Source organism: Pipistrellus hanaki (assembly GCF_964339955.1).
Source record: "Pipistrellus hanaki genome assembly, chromosome: 1".
Classification (NCBI taxonomy): domain Eukaryota; kingdom Metazoa; phylum Chordata; class Mammalia; order Chiroptera; family Vespertilionidae; genus Pipistrellus; species Pipistrellus hanaki.
The window spans coordinates 207,021,368-207,036,206 of record NC_140503.1 but is presented as its reverse complement, the minus strand read 5'-3'; positions in this window follow the sequence as shown (position 1 = coordinate 207,036,206).

Below are 14,839 nucleotides of genomic sequence, written 5' to 3'. Positions count from 1 at the left end.
GCTGACAAGGACGAGCGGTTGCTCCTACAGTGAGAGCAGCCACTAGCAGGTCCAGGGTGAGGCTGAGTTTCTGCACCTATCAAATACTTGAGACAATCCAGGCTCTGGCCTGACCCTGCCAGCTAATACAGGCCCTCTAAGGTATATTCTAGAAAGAGTGCAGGGAGCTGGCATAGGTGGTGATAATAAGGGATGTGACTGTGGACCCCCCAGGGAGGCTGTCCTGATGGCTGAGGATCCTGGAGCACAGCTGCCCTGAACATCCCCGATGGTGTCACCAACCTGACATCACACATCAAGGACATTCACAGAGTGGCTTTGTGGTGCAAAGCTGTCTGTCAGATTCCTCCAGGGCACAGAACACACCTTTACCCAAGACATTACCCTGAAATATCAGCTCAGACTAATTTCCTCATCCAGGAGCCACTCACAGGGTAGGTCCACAGCCACTTGGCTGACTGGGATCATTAGCGCTCCCACAGTGGGCCTATCCCTGCAGACCAGTGCACAAATCTGTGCACCAGGCATCTAGTTATTAATAACAGACTACAACTACGCTAATGACTGATGACTATAATCATGTTGCATTCATTTCCCTTACACGCTTTATGCACCGGCACACCATTTCTCTCCACTAATACTAGCAGTGAATATTTTAGCAGCCCATGGCCACATCATTAGTCTTGCACTGGCTTCTTGTTTGGTGCATGCAACAGAAAATATTTTGCTTTGGGAGAACGAGTAAAATAGGTTTACTTGCGTTCTGCTTATTAATTTGTGCAGTTATTCAGTGTCTGGTAAGTTAATGTTCACGAAAAAAAATTAATTTTTATTAAAATATTCCATTATTTTATGTTAATGATTACTCATTTATTTCAGCCCTTTGTACTTAGCATGTCTCTGTAGAAATAAACCTAATGTTTCTATGAAAATGGAAGCTTTTGTTTTTTTGCGGACATATCCACTTACACCTTGTTTATTTGGCTTGTGTTAGCCTTAGGGTTTGACATGTGTGGTGTAAAAGATAGAAAATGATGCATTATATTTAGAGCCCATCTCAAGGATTATTAGTGATAACAGTCCAACTGTTTATCTTCTGCGATCTGGTGCATTTAGCTTTGCACCAGTAACCACAGCATTAACTGCACCGCTAGCTCACATGTCAGAAGTGGCTACTTTCTGTTTTAATGTTTCAATGATAATTTATTGATCACCTAATCTGTACCTGACACTGGGTCAACCAATGGGGACCTACATAGAGTGAAAATAAGGTAACAAAACAGATGATGACCGGTGGGAGATAGGTGTGCTCAGGTGTTTGTTTAATGTCTAAGCACAATTTGCTTGCATCCCCTGCTATGTGTGCCCACGGTTCCTGCCTTAAGGCTGTTCGCTTTCTGGAACTCTTCATTTCGGAGTAGAATGGGTTGAGAGAGTCACACAGAAACTATCGGACTCCCCCTATTAGATGGTAAGTTCCCAGTGAGGAGGGGCTACACTTCATTGGGTCCTAAGTGCTTGGTACATGAACACATGTAGAATAATTAGTACAGTTTCAGGAAGTGCAATGAAGAAACAGTACAATATTCTTGGAACATGTATATTAGGAGATTTCATTTCAAACGAGGGATGCGGTGGCCAGGTAGCTCAGTTGGTTAGAGAGTTGTCTTAATACACCAAGATTGCGGGTTCATTCCCTGGTCAGGATGCATACAAGAAGTAATGAATGCATAGATAATTGGAACCAAAAATTGATGTTTCTCTCTTTCTTTCTCTCTCTCTCCCCCAAATCAATACAAAATATGAGGGAATGGTCAGAGAAAAATCTCTCTGAGGAAGTAACAGTTTGAATAAGATTTGTGGGAAGAACAGGGGGATAGCTAGAGGAGAGGGGGGAAGGGACGATGTTCTGGAGTGGCAGGGAGACCCCAACTGTTAGCTGCCTCATCTTTCTCATGTCAGACAGTGGTTTCCTTTAAGCTTCTGTAGCATGCCATTTCAGGAAGTCCTGTTTCAACTGTGTAAAATGACTCACATAAAAGGCCTATTTTGTTTTTATTGCCACTAAAAATAAATTCAGAATAAAATAACTTGGAATCATTTTTATTTTCATGCTTGATTTTTTTACATGAAATGATAGAACTGCAAGTTTACTTTTTCTTAGGCCACTTTAAAAGAGAATTTTTCTTGCTGGCTGATGTCAGCTGCCTACCCTGAGCCCCTGGGAGCAGTGCTGACTTCATTCCTCTCCGTCCCTCCCCCTTCATCAACCACATGCAGGAGGAGGGACATGCCCCCTCCCAGGTGGGGCCAGGGGTCCTGCGAGGACAGCATACCAGCCCCTGCCTCTAGGACGTGTCATCTTTGCCCAGGGCAGCTGGTCAGGAGAAGCCTCTGGGCCTATGGGGTCGAGCCTCCCTGTGCCTGATGGCCCAGGCACGCTGCTTCTTGGCTGTGCGATTGGGAGGGTGTTACTTCCTGAAGCTCAGAGCCTCAAACTGGGAAAAATAAATGACACAATGATCTAAAAGTGTCTGGTACAATGCCTGGCACACAGTAGGTCTGCAGCTCATATAAATCAGAGCCGACATGGTCCATGCCGGCTTTGTCTCTTACTTTTTTTCAATTTAGCTCTAAATGTTTCCCTCTATACCTGAGACCCCCTAAGACTCATGCAGAATGGCAGGCACTTCTAGCAAACTCCTCCAGATGGAAGTGAGGGCCAGGCACATGGGCTTGATCTATGGAAATGTTTATTTAGGAAGCAGAGCGACTTAATTTCTTGCAGTCTGGGGGAGTAGCTTAAGGAGGACAACCTTCCCCTTGGTGCACAACAGGCTCCAGTGCCTCAGTGGGATCCAATGAGGTCAGTGTGGCATCTATGTGCACAGAGGGCAGGGTGGTTTGGCCCAGGTGTAGCGAGTGGGCACAAGGGAAGTGCCATCATGGAGCAAAGAAGTCAGAGTAGCTTTGGTGTAGAGATCATAAAGGGAAGAAGACAGTAAGCAGGATTTGGCTGGGCCTTGTGATAAGCATTTTCATATCAGCTATGGGAAACACTTCCTGGAACCCCAGTAGTCCTGGGGCGGGAGGAATGGAGTCTGGAGGTGGAGAGACAGAATGAACAAGACATTGTTAGGAACCATTTGTCTTCCTCAGTTGGCGTGACCTTGGGAAATACTAGTTACATTACTTTCTCTTTGCTGTTATAACAAATTGCCAGAAAAATCTGTGGCTTAAACAACATCATTTTTGATCTTAGATTTCTGTGGCCAGAAGTCCAAAATGAGTTTCAAAGGCTCAAGTTCAAGTGTGGGCAAGGCTGCATTCCCATCGAGACTCTGGGAAAAAAATAATTTCTTTGCCTTTCCTAGAGTTTGTCCACACTTCCTGACTTATGGCCCCTTCCTCCACCTTCACATTCAGCAATGCTGAATCCCTCTGACCTTCTCTCCTGCCTCCCTTTTCCACATGTAGGGATCCCTATAAGGACATTGGGTCTCCAGATAATCTCCCTCTTTTAAGGTCAACCGCTTTCTGCCTTCATTCCATCTACAACCTCACTGTCCCTTGCCAAGACCCTAACACATTTATGGGCTCCAGAATTGGGATGTAAACATCTTGGGACTATTTTTCTGCCCTCTGTTGGCACCGTCACACAGCATCCAATGGCTGTTTTAAGTATAAGGCCCTGGATGAGTTTCAGAAGCCACAGCTCTGGTTTTAGCGTCATTGGCCATGAGCTGTATGATTGGATGTTTTATTTGACAGTTCCCTGTGGACCCGCAGCCCTGTCTGGAGACAGAGTGACCATGGGAAGAGGAATAAGTAGGAATGTGTGGATCTGGAACTGCCTTGCTCTGTCTCTAGCTGGGGTAACACACTTGCACATTTACAAAGATGTTTCAGATGTTATACTCCAAAAAGGATGATGTTGGGAGGCAGGTATAGTGGAAAGCCCACTGCCTCTGAACCTTAGAGTTCCAGGCCAAGTGTGTCTTTGACAAATCACCCCCATCTCTGCAAGTAAGGTCTGATCTCCTGGACATTCAAGGCTAAAGGGGCCCATTTGGAGGGAAACTAGGGACAGTCCCAGGATTTGCTTCTGTGTTGAACTGACTATATAAAAGTCCCCAGCCAAGGACCACATGCCAGGGTTCCCTGGTGTCTGGGTAGAGATGCCAACATAAATACCAGGGTTTCATTGGGCAAGGCACAGACTTCATTTCAATCCTCCCTGAGGCAGCTCTAAAAATGTTCAGAGTCTGATGCCCACATTAGGAGGACAAGAGAATATGTGTCATTTGTGTGCATATCCTATGGATGTTATGAGCTATCCCACTAACTAGAGTCATTCAATTCCTCCTCCCAATCTTTACACAGGAGTGGTTTTCTCTCCTCTTGCACAGGTCAAGCAAGGGAAGCCCACATTAACTGATGGCCATTGACCGGCCCGGGCACCATGCATCTCCTTTCCCTACATGAGCCTCTGAGCTACCTCTAGTGCCTGGGTTCAGAGGCTTCCTTAGGGCACAACTAAGGTTCATCCATTCATTCACTGATTCTTGGGGCAGGAAGTAAATAAGACCTGGATGCCACCCTCAAGCATCGCACAGCATAGAGATAAGGAAGGGATGAGAATACAGTTCAACAAGGTTCAAGATGGAGAAAAGTTCAGGGTATTTTGAGACCCAATGAAGTTACCTGAGCCAGTGTGGAGAGGGTTAGAAGTTTTCCAGGGAGAAAATGATGCTTGTGCTAAATGCTGGAGGCAAAGTAGGCCTTCATTGTTCCAAGTTGGGACTCAGGGTTTCTCTGTGATAGGACAAAGTAGAGAGAAGCCTGGCATGTTCAGAGAAGAGAAGATGGGTCCCTCGAAGGGGAGGGGTAGCAGGAGGCACAGGGGACAACATTCAATGCCGATGTCAGAGAGACCAGGGCTCAAATCCCATCTGTGTCACTTACTGCCACTATTTAACCTTTCTGTGCACCGAGCTTTTACATCTGCAAGTGGAAATATGATTCTACATCATTTTATGATGGCTACATTGAATAATAGTAAGATAGCTATCATAATATTCATTATTTCCAAACACTGTCTAAGTGCTTTATGCTGTTAATGTTTAATCTTCTCAAGTCTTTGTTTCAGACACTTCCCCAATTCTATAGGATGGAAACCTAAACACAGAAAAACAAGTAGCTTTCCCAGGTCACAATCTAACTAGCATTAGAGCTTGAATACAGACTCTGCCATGTTCTTAATCAGTGTGTGTAGGTAGTATATACAGGGCACCTACACACGATGAGCACTGTGGGGGTGGATGTGTTGGGCTATAGACTTGGGAAGAGGCCAGAGTGCAAAGGCCTCTGCTTGTTGATTATCCCACAGGCCATAGAGAGCCCAGGAAGGTTGGGCATGACATGGTTGGATGTTCATTTTAGGGTGATGGCTCCGGTGACCCTGTGCAGGAAGGCCTGGAGTGGGATAGAAGATAAGCACTGGTGTCCTTTAAGGATATTGGAGGACCTTTTAAGTTTGTTGAAAGACATGCAAGAGACTTCCTTCTTAGTCTTTACACTGTCACAGAAAGAGATCAGGTTGTGAAGGAAGATAGAGCATGGAACTTCCCCAATGCCATTGAGATTACCTCTATGATTATGTAATAGAGCTGTATTTATAGTGCTGCCCTAGCTAGTTTGGGTCAGTGGCTAGAGCACTGGCCTGTGGACTGAAAGGTCCTGGGTTTGATTCCGGTTAAGGGCACATACCTCTGTTGCAGCTCTCAGCCCTGGCAACCAATTGATGCGTTTCTCTCACATTGGTGTTTCTCTCTTCCTCTCCCTCCCCTTTGCTCTCTCTAAAAATCAATGGAAAAAATATCCTTGGGTAAGGATATTTAAAAAAAATTGACAGGAGTATTGAAAAGCCTGGCCCAATACATGAATTTGAATGACCATACAAAGCAGCATTGAGTAAGGATACTTCACAGGCTTAGTAACTGACACAGTTTTCATATCTGATAACCACTGTCATAACCATTTGACTTGTTATTTACACTGGAGTTCTGAAAGGGAAAGGGGCTCTATTAATAAGTACACCAAGGAAATAAGCAAAAAAGAGCCATCCAAGGTCCCTCTCCATCTGGGAATTGTAGCTCAGGAAAGTGAACATATCTAGGCTCTGGACAGTAATATGGCTTGCGGACTTCTGAGCGGAGGAGTAAGAATGGAGAGTGGTTGGTTCTCTGTGCTCACCTGACTGAGGTGGTGAGTGACCATGAGGGTCAGGAGTCAGAGAGACTGGCCAGAGCTGGGGTGATCATTCTGCTTCTTAGGAGGAGGGTGTATGTGAGGTTGATCACAATGAAAACGTAGAAGGAATAGAGTGAGCCCAGGAAACACTCATAAAGGAAAGAATGGGCACCAGCCTTTTCTGTGGATTTATTCTTTGACACATGTTTCCTATCATCATCCTTTGTAATAATAAGAGCTAATGTTCTTTGGGCACTGACTGTGTGCCTGGCACTGTTCTAGCTAATCTGAAAGGACTGACTGGAGGCCCTTGCTGTCCTTGTCCCCATCGCAGGGTCACAGCCTCTTTGTGATGTGTTCACTCCCGAAGTCAGAGTCCTTGTCTCTCTCCTGAACCTCCTTGGTGCCTCCCGGACACTCAGGGTAATTACAGCAAGAGAGGCCTGCTGCTTACTCTTGGTTATGTCTGTGTCACATAATAAACTCAAACCTGCCTCATTAACTTTGTGTATAGTCTCTTCATGTAGTCCCTTCTCTATCAAAGCCAATGAGAGAGCAGCAGAGAATAGACAGGTAGGAGAGCCTATTGCTTTGAATGTGAATCCAGATGATGTGAGAATGTCTCCTCCTGGGCTTGGGGTCTTTGATCCTGAGTATAGGATGAGTGATGCTTATAGCCCAAGGGTCTGACTTGGCCTCAAGGGTGGTTTTCCCAATCAAGGTCTTAGGCTTTAATCAAAGAGGAAGTTCAAAACTTGTGGCCACATACCCACTTTCTCTAAAGGTGTGAACTAGTGGCCAAATCTGTGTCTGGAACACTAAAGCATCCCTGCTCTTAACTGCTTTGTGGCATAGACAAGGGCCTTAAGGGCAGAGAGGGCACTGAGATGCTTCTTTACCACAGTTTGGGACCTGGCACCCAACACAAGCATGACCCATCAGTTTCTCTTGGCAAAAACAAGTGCTCTCTGACTCGGGCCTGGAATCTCACAGACCTTTCAGCCTAAGACTGCTGAGCCCCAGGGCATTCTTTCCCAAAGAAGAGCTGCCAAAGTATTTGAAATATAAAAAGTATATATTAACCCATAAAACACAACGCCTCAGAGAATATTGGAACAGAGGGACTTGGAAACACATACTGCTTGGATTTTCATCACCAAGTCTTTTTGTTTGAAAGACTGGTCTAGTTTCACTTAGAAAAGGAAATATATATATTTTTTCTCATTAGACTTTTTAAACAAAATTTAAATATTGAAACCTTTGTCTCTGTCCTGGTCCTTGAATGGCCGAGAAGCCTGCCAGTCAGGCCACTGGCTTAAGGCCAGCTCTCCCAGTCAGATGAGACTTTCTGGGCCCAGATCCTCTCCTTTACAAGAGAAAAAAAATGGAAATGGCCTATTTCTGAAGCCCCTTCCATGCCAACTTTCTGTGTTTACGAGGTGCATTCCTAACTAGTCCTGTGATCTCCATGAAAGGAAGATCTGAAGTTGTACGAGATTTCAGAAACACTCTGGGAGATCCCGGGAGGTCCATGAGCATATTTAACAGCCCGCTGGCCCAGGCACCAGGAGACAATGGGCGCCCAGCTTTAAAGGAGCTGCTGGATCACATGCAAAAAGTTCAAAGTAGGTGATAAAAGCTAGTTAGATGTCTTGCCTGCAGTCTGGGTATCAAAAGGGTCAGCAGAGTAGAGCGAGAGGAGAATATTTTTGAACATGTATTTTTGGAAAATATATTGCTGGGCTGTGAGACCCTTACACCTCCTAAAGAGGGAGGAGAGGAGGAGCCTGCCTCCCACCTCCCGTCATGTTGGGTCCAGGTGGTCCCAGGGTTCAGAAATCTGAGTCTTCTCTGACAGATGGAAAGAGTATGGGTGCACTGATCAGCTGCTGGGTGAAGGGGTGAGAAAAGGTGTTAGCTGGGTTGGATGTCCTGTACTCCAAGAGAAAGGTGGATGAGTGAGTGTTTCCCATGGAAAATGAGTGCCATGGGCAAGAGAGAGCTGATGGGGATTATTATAGCATCCATCAGGGTGAGAGACAAGGTGGAGAAAGGCTGAAGGAGGAAGGCATCTCCCACATCAGAGAGCTGCAGGGAGAGACCCCAATAATGGGGCGGGGCAAGGCGGGGTCTCTGCAGTTGACTCTCTTTTGGATATTTCATGGCTCTTTTTATGACATCATATCTAGACTCCCAGCTCAGATATCATAGGCTGAACAAGAACTTTCCTGCACCCTCTCCTTTTCTTTTCCCCCCACTTGCTCTAGACCTGGGGTGTGGTGGGCGCTAGTGCCAGGGAGGGTAAAGGGCAAAGGCCACTAGAGCCTGTCCTGGATTGGGGGTCCACAGACTATGAGAGAGGAGGAGCTGAGACTCAGAATCAGGGTTGAAAATTTGCTTTTTAAATAAACACATACTTTTTAAATAGTAAAGTAAGATCATGAGTTAAGAATGAGAAAAACTGAGACAAATGGTTGAAGAGGGCTAGGTAGTTAGGGATGGCACCATGGGAGGGAAAGTAGAATAAAGAGCTGTGCTCAGCCCCAGAAACAAACAAAGTGACCTAGAGCCAAACCCAACCACAGAAACAAAGTGACCTAGAGATGAACCCAGTTGAGCAGGAAAAGACAGTGAGGTAGGTCACTTCGGACCTGAGATGGCAGTCCTCAATCAGGTCCATCCTGCCAGAGGGAACTTGAGCTTTAAAATGTATGGATGTTGCTAGGGCAGGCAGCTTGCACATAACCTATCACAAGGCAGTGAGGTGTATGAAATAACCAAACCCAAGGATTATCCTAAAGCAAACTTCTTTGAAAGAACCAATCAGAAGCCAGCAGGACATATATCTACCCCTAGACAGAGCTTCCTCAGAAACCTACTTGGGTGTCCTCCCTGCTGGAGGAAGTCTGTTAACGCTTAATAAACTTTGCTTTCCCTTAAGAAAAAACAAACAAACAGACAAACAAACAAACAAACAAAAGAGAGATTGTGAGTTAAATTGACTGATACATTTTGGGTTAAGAGAGACTAGAGGAAGGACCAAAGAAAATAGAATCACTTGGAGCACACTTATGTATGTGTTGTTCAAACAGCTAAATATTTTCTTTTAGATCACTATGCAGAGGACTACTGTTTACACAAATTACAGATTCAGAAATCAGGACAGCAGTGGGTATATAAATAAACATCCGTGGGTCCTTAGATCTCTTTTAACTCTGAAGTAGTTTAGATAACATGTTCACAGTTGAGCATGTGTGGGGTTTATTGTCATATTTATTCCATGATTTTAACAGTGAGATATTCCAGATAGCAATGTAGGTCATCCAAATTAGTAAAAGCCTAATTTTATTTTTTTAATCCTTTGTCAAATCATCAAATCTTATATTCTGACTTTGATATAAGAAATATGGTCAATGTAGATAAATAATATTAAAACTACTAGTTATAAGTAGTTTTTTATATTAAGACATATTCCTTTTGATTTATTTATGAATTAAATTATCTTCCCTCCCTCCCCCACTCGTTAAAGCAACATTTCCTTTTGGTTTCATTATCAGCAATAAAGCAGCCAAGTAACTTTTATGACTATAGTACATTTTTTAAAAGAAAAAACAAGTTGTCTGAAATACCTTCAATGGAAGATCAAGTTCATATTTCTCCCTGTACATATTATCAAAGTGGATCTTTTAGATTCTTTAAAAAAAAAATCTTTATTGTTGAAAGTATTACATTAGTAAGACTTGACCTCTTCTAGCTTGCCCCCGCTCCCACCACCCAGACCCTCACCACCCCATTGTCTCTGTCCATAGGTTATGCATATATGCATACAAGTTCATTGGTTGATCTCTTCCCACTCATCCTCCTCTGCCTTCCCTCTGAGGATCTATAGTCTGTACCATTCTTCTATGTCTCTAGGTCTATTTTTGTTCATTAGTTAATGTAGTCAATGCACCAGTAATATCAGAAAAATGAGGGGCCTGGTTAGAAATACAGAACCACAGCCCATTCTCAGACCTACTGAATTGGCAGCTGTGTGCCCAGCAGGATGCGAGGAATGCACTTAGACGGCCATGCCACATCAGCATGGGGTTTCTTGTCTGTATGCTTCCCTAACCGTGTGGCCCTGCATGCCCACAGCATCCAAATGCAAAGAAAAGCAGACCAAGTGGAGTCCAGCGACAGGGCTTGCAGTGTGTGTGGCCGCAGGCAATGCACTTAGCTTCTCAGCTTAGGCCTCTCATTTTATTTTATTTTATTTTATTTATTTATTTTTTTTTTCCTCTTTTTTTTTTTTTTTTTTTTTTAATATATTTTATTGATTTTTTTTTTTTTGCCCCCCACCCTCCCTCCCACACATCCCCTCCCTCCCCAGAGTTTTGTGTCCATTGGTTATACTTATATGCATGTATAAAAGTCCTTTGGTTGATCTATTATCTCCCCCAGATCTTCCTCCCCTCCCCGCTGTAATTTGACAGTCTACTTGTTGATTTACTGTCTCTATATCTATCTTTTGGTTCATCAGTTTATAATGCTCTTTGTTATCCACAAATGAGTGAGGTCATGTGGTGTTTCTCTTTCATTGATTGGCTTATTTCACTCAGCATGATGTTCTCCAGTTCCATCCAGTTTGCTGCAAATGATGAGAATTCCTTATTTTTTATGGCCGCATAGTATTCCATTGTGTAGATGTACCAAAGTTTTTGGATCCAATCATCTGCTGACGGACACTTAGGCTGTTTCCAAATTCTGGCTATTGTAGATTGTGCTGCTATGAACATAGGGGTGCATATATCCTTTCTGATTGGTGTTTCTAGTTTCTTGGGATATATTCCTAGAAGTGGGATTACTGGGTCAAATGGGAGTTCCATTTTCAGTTTTTTGAGGAAACTCCACACTGTTCTCCACAGTGGTTGCACCAGTCTACATTCCCACCAGCAGTGCACGAGGGTTCCTTTTTCTCCGCAACCTCGCCAACACTTGTCGTTTGTTGATTTGTTGATGTTGGCCATTCTGACAGGTGTGAGATGGTACCGCATTGTTGTTTTGATTTGCATCTCTCGGACAATTAGTGACTTTGAGCATGTTTTCATGTGCCTTTTGGCCTTCCTTCTGTCTTCTTTTGAAAATGTTCTATTTAGGTCCATTGCCCATTTTTTAATTGGATTATTTATCTTCCTTTTATTTAGTTGTATAAGCTGTTTGTAGATGTTGGAGATTAAACCTTTATCAGTGGTATCATTTGCAAATATGTTCTCCCACACTGTGGGCTTTCTTGTTGTTTTGTTGATGGTTTCTTTTGCTGTAAAAAAGCTTTTTATTTTGATGTAGTCCCATTTGTTTATTTTCTCTTTAGCTTCCATTTAGGCCTCTCATTTTAAAACTGTGGATCATATTTTTTACTCCAACTCTGCAAAGTAGGACACATTCAAAATGATGTTATTTATAATGAATCCAGTGCATGGTTGGGTTCATACCAATGCTTCACAAATTGATTTCCAACAAGGTAACAGTATACCCACCATTGCCAAATAGCATTTAATTCCTCTTTCTTTTTTCTTTTCTTCTTCCATCTTCTTCCCCTCCCCCCCCCCCCCCCCCCACTTTCTTTAACTTCTACTTGTTTGGCAATGTCAGCCACCCAGAGTGTAGCTAAGAATACTACATTAACTTTATTTGACTGGCACTAAAATTATTGTTAAGACCACTGTGTGTCACATTTCCTGCCTGCTGCATGGTAGGTCATCCCCTGTGTCCTCAAGCATGAGCATCTGCTCACTCTACCATCGCTGGGCTAGGCATGCTGATCTGTCTCCTTTCCAACCTCCAGACAGGAGGAGAGGAATAGGGGATGGGGAGAGGCGGCGTGGAGAAGTGGGTGAAGAGCGCAAGGCTGCCTGTCAGAGAGAGAGAGCTGCCCCAGCAGCTTAGCATTGGGGTCTGAGTCATCAAGAAGAAATGAAGCCTCTTTCTGAGTCTCTACTTACTGTTTGAAAAGGTGGGGAAGTTTTTAATGGTGTCCAACCAAAAGTTGAGCATGCAAGATTATTTTTAAAATGGGAATTTTGAATGAGTGCTGTAGAAGCAAGGTTTCAGCAACATTAAAAATAAGCAGTTTCTATCTGAATTCATTCTCAGGAGATTTAGCCTTTATCAGTTGGCAGCATTAACACTCTCTGGCTCAGGTAAATTTTATGATTTTTGTTTTTTCCCCACTTTTTTTTTTTTGGCTTTGGGGTTTAGAATTCTGGTGAAGTCAAGTAAATAGGTTAATAAAAACAGTGCAATATCTCAGTTGGGGTTTAGAGTGCGAGCAATTTACTATTTATACAGGAGAATCACACAGAACACCTTGAGACTTCTGCTTCAGGGAAAATGGAGATTCACTGTAATCTATTTTTCCCCGCCACTATGTCCAACTAAACACCCTAGACATCACATCGAGAAAACATAAGGAAACTGCAATGTGGAAAGAAGATGGCAGACCCAAGAAACAAAAATGCATTCCCTGAGTTTACTTTTTCTGCTTCCTATTCCCAAACTTGGAGCTGCAGAAGCCAGCCACACAGTAATGCCAACAGGCACCAATAAAAATGCCCCTACAAACACCCGCCCCCTCAGCCTAGAGGAACAGGGAGGGAAGGTCTAGCAGGACAGAAAATTCTAGAAAATAACTAGCTTTACTGAAGCCGAACACCACCGAAGCAGCTGTGGCCCACCCACCCAGGAAACGCTGAGTGGAGAGCCTAAACTTTCACTCTCCCGGGTATAACAAGGGCCCCAACCCCCTGCTGGACTGGGTCAGAGGAGGTGGAGCAATAAGCTGGAACTTTTATCCATGCCAGGCAGTAATGAGCCCCTTCCCTCACAGACTTCCAACCCTATTGGACAGTAATGAGGTGTTTCTCCCCACCCCACACAGGGGTTTAGGAGTCCTGTGACAAGAGGCTCACTGGGGAGCTGGAATAAGACATTCCTACCCTCTCCCAATCAGGGAAGTGTGAGTGAGGCTCAGTGGGGAGGAGAACTCCCATCCCTGCCTACAATAACAAGAAGCACTCCACACTGAGTACCATGGAGGCTGAGTAAGGAATGTAGTCACCTACACCTACCAGCCTGAGAGTACTGAGGTAGCATCTCCCTTACCCTTGTTAGATGGTGTCAGGAGGAAGCCAGTTCAAAAACCAGGTTTATGTAAGATCCAGAGCATTGTAATTCCCAGAATGTAAATTTTAAATTTAAAAATCACCCATCATACCAGGAAGCAGGAAGTTCTTGTCAATGAGGAAAAGACAATCAAGGAATCCCACCAGCAAGATAACAGAGATATTAGAATCACCTGACAAAGAATTTAAAGAGCCATCACAAAAATGCTTCAGTGAGCAATTAAGAAGTGCTTGAAACTAAGGAAAATGATATGAATCTCAGCAAAGAAATGTAAAGTTTTAACAAAGAAATGGACAATGTTAAAGGAAAAGAACTAAATGGAAATTTTAGAACTGAAAATACAATAAATGTAACAAGAACTTGAGTGGGTGGGCTCAATAGCAGAGTAAAAAAGGAAGAGAGAAGAATCAATGAACGGGGAGCAGATAATAGAAATTATCCAATCTGATCAACACGAAGAAAATGAACTAAAAAAAAAAAAGCAAGCAAAAAACAAAGGGTGTCTCAGAGACCTGGGAGATTATAACAAAAGAACTCACTCTCAGATCAGAAAGACCTCAGAAAGAGAGGAAAAAGAGGGCAGGGCAGGGCTGAAAAAAATAGTAAAAAAATTTTTTTTCCTGACAATTTCTCAATTATGTAAAAAACATAAACCTACATATTCAAGAAGCTGAGTGAATCACAAGTAGGGTAAGCCCAAAGAAAGACTCACCAAGACACAGTATGTTCAAACTTCTGAAAACTAAAAATAAAGAAAATATGTAGAAAGTAGTAAGGGAGAAATTTCTTATTAGTTTACTTATGAGGGAAAGATAATTTGAATGGTAGTAGATTACTCATCAGAAAATATGTTAACCATGAAGAAATTGGCATATTTTTCAATTGCTAAAAAAACCTATAAAACCAAAATACTATATGTAGTAAAAATACCCTTTAGGAATACAGGGAAAATTAAGACACTTTAAGGGAAAGAAAAACAGATTTTTCACTAGTATACCTCCTGTAACAAATGACAAAACAATTTTTTTTTTTAAACAGGAAGGAAATGTTAAAAGAAGTAACCTTGGAACACCATGAAGGACAATAAGCTAAAATGCACATAAGCAAAATAGACTTCCCTTTTCCTCTTAACTTTTCTAAATTATCGTAGCAAAAATGGTAGCACTCTGTGTTCTACATGTATGTGGGGGAAATATTAAAGAAAGTTACCAATGAGGTTGGGTTGAGAAATGAAAAAGGAGAAATGGTTTCTACAATTTACTTGAACTGGTAAAATGACACCAGTGGACTATAGTGAGTTTTAGAGACATAATGTTAATACCAGAGCAACTAAAAAAGCTATTTGAAAGATCACTCAAATACACTCTAGGTAAACCAAAATGTAATTCTAAGAAAAATGTTCAAGTAACACACAAGAAGGTAG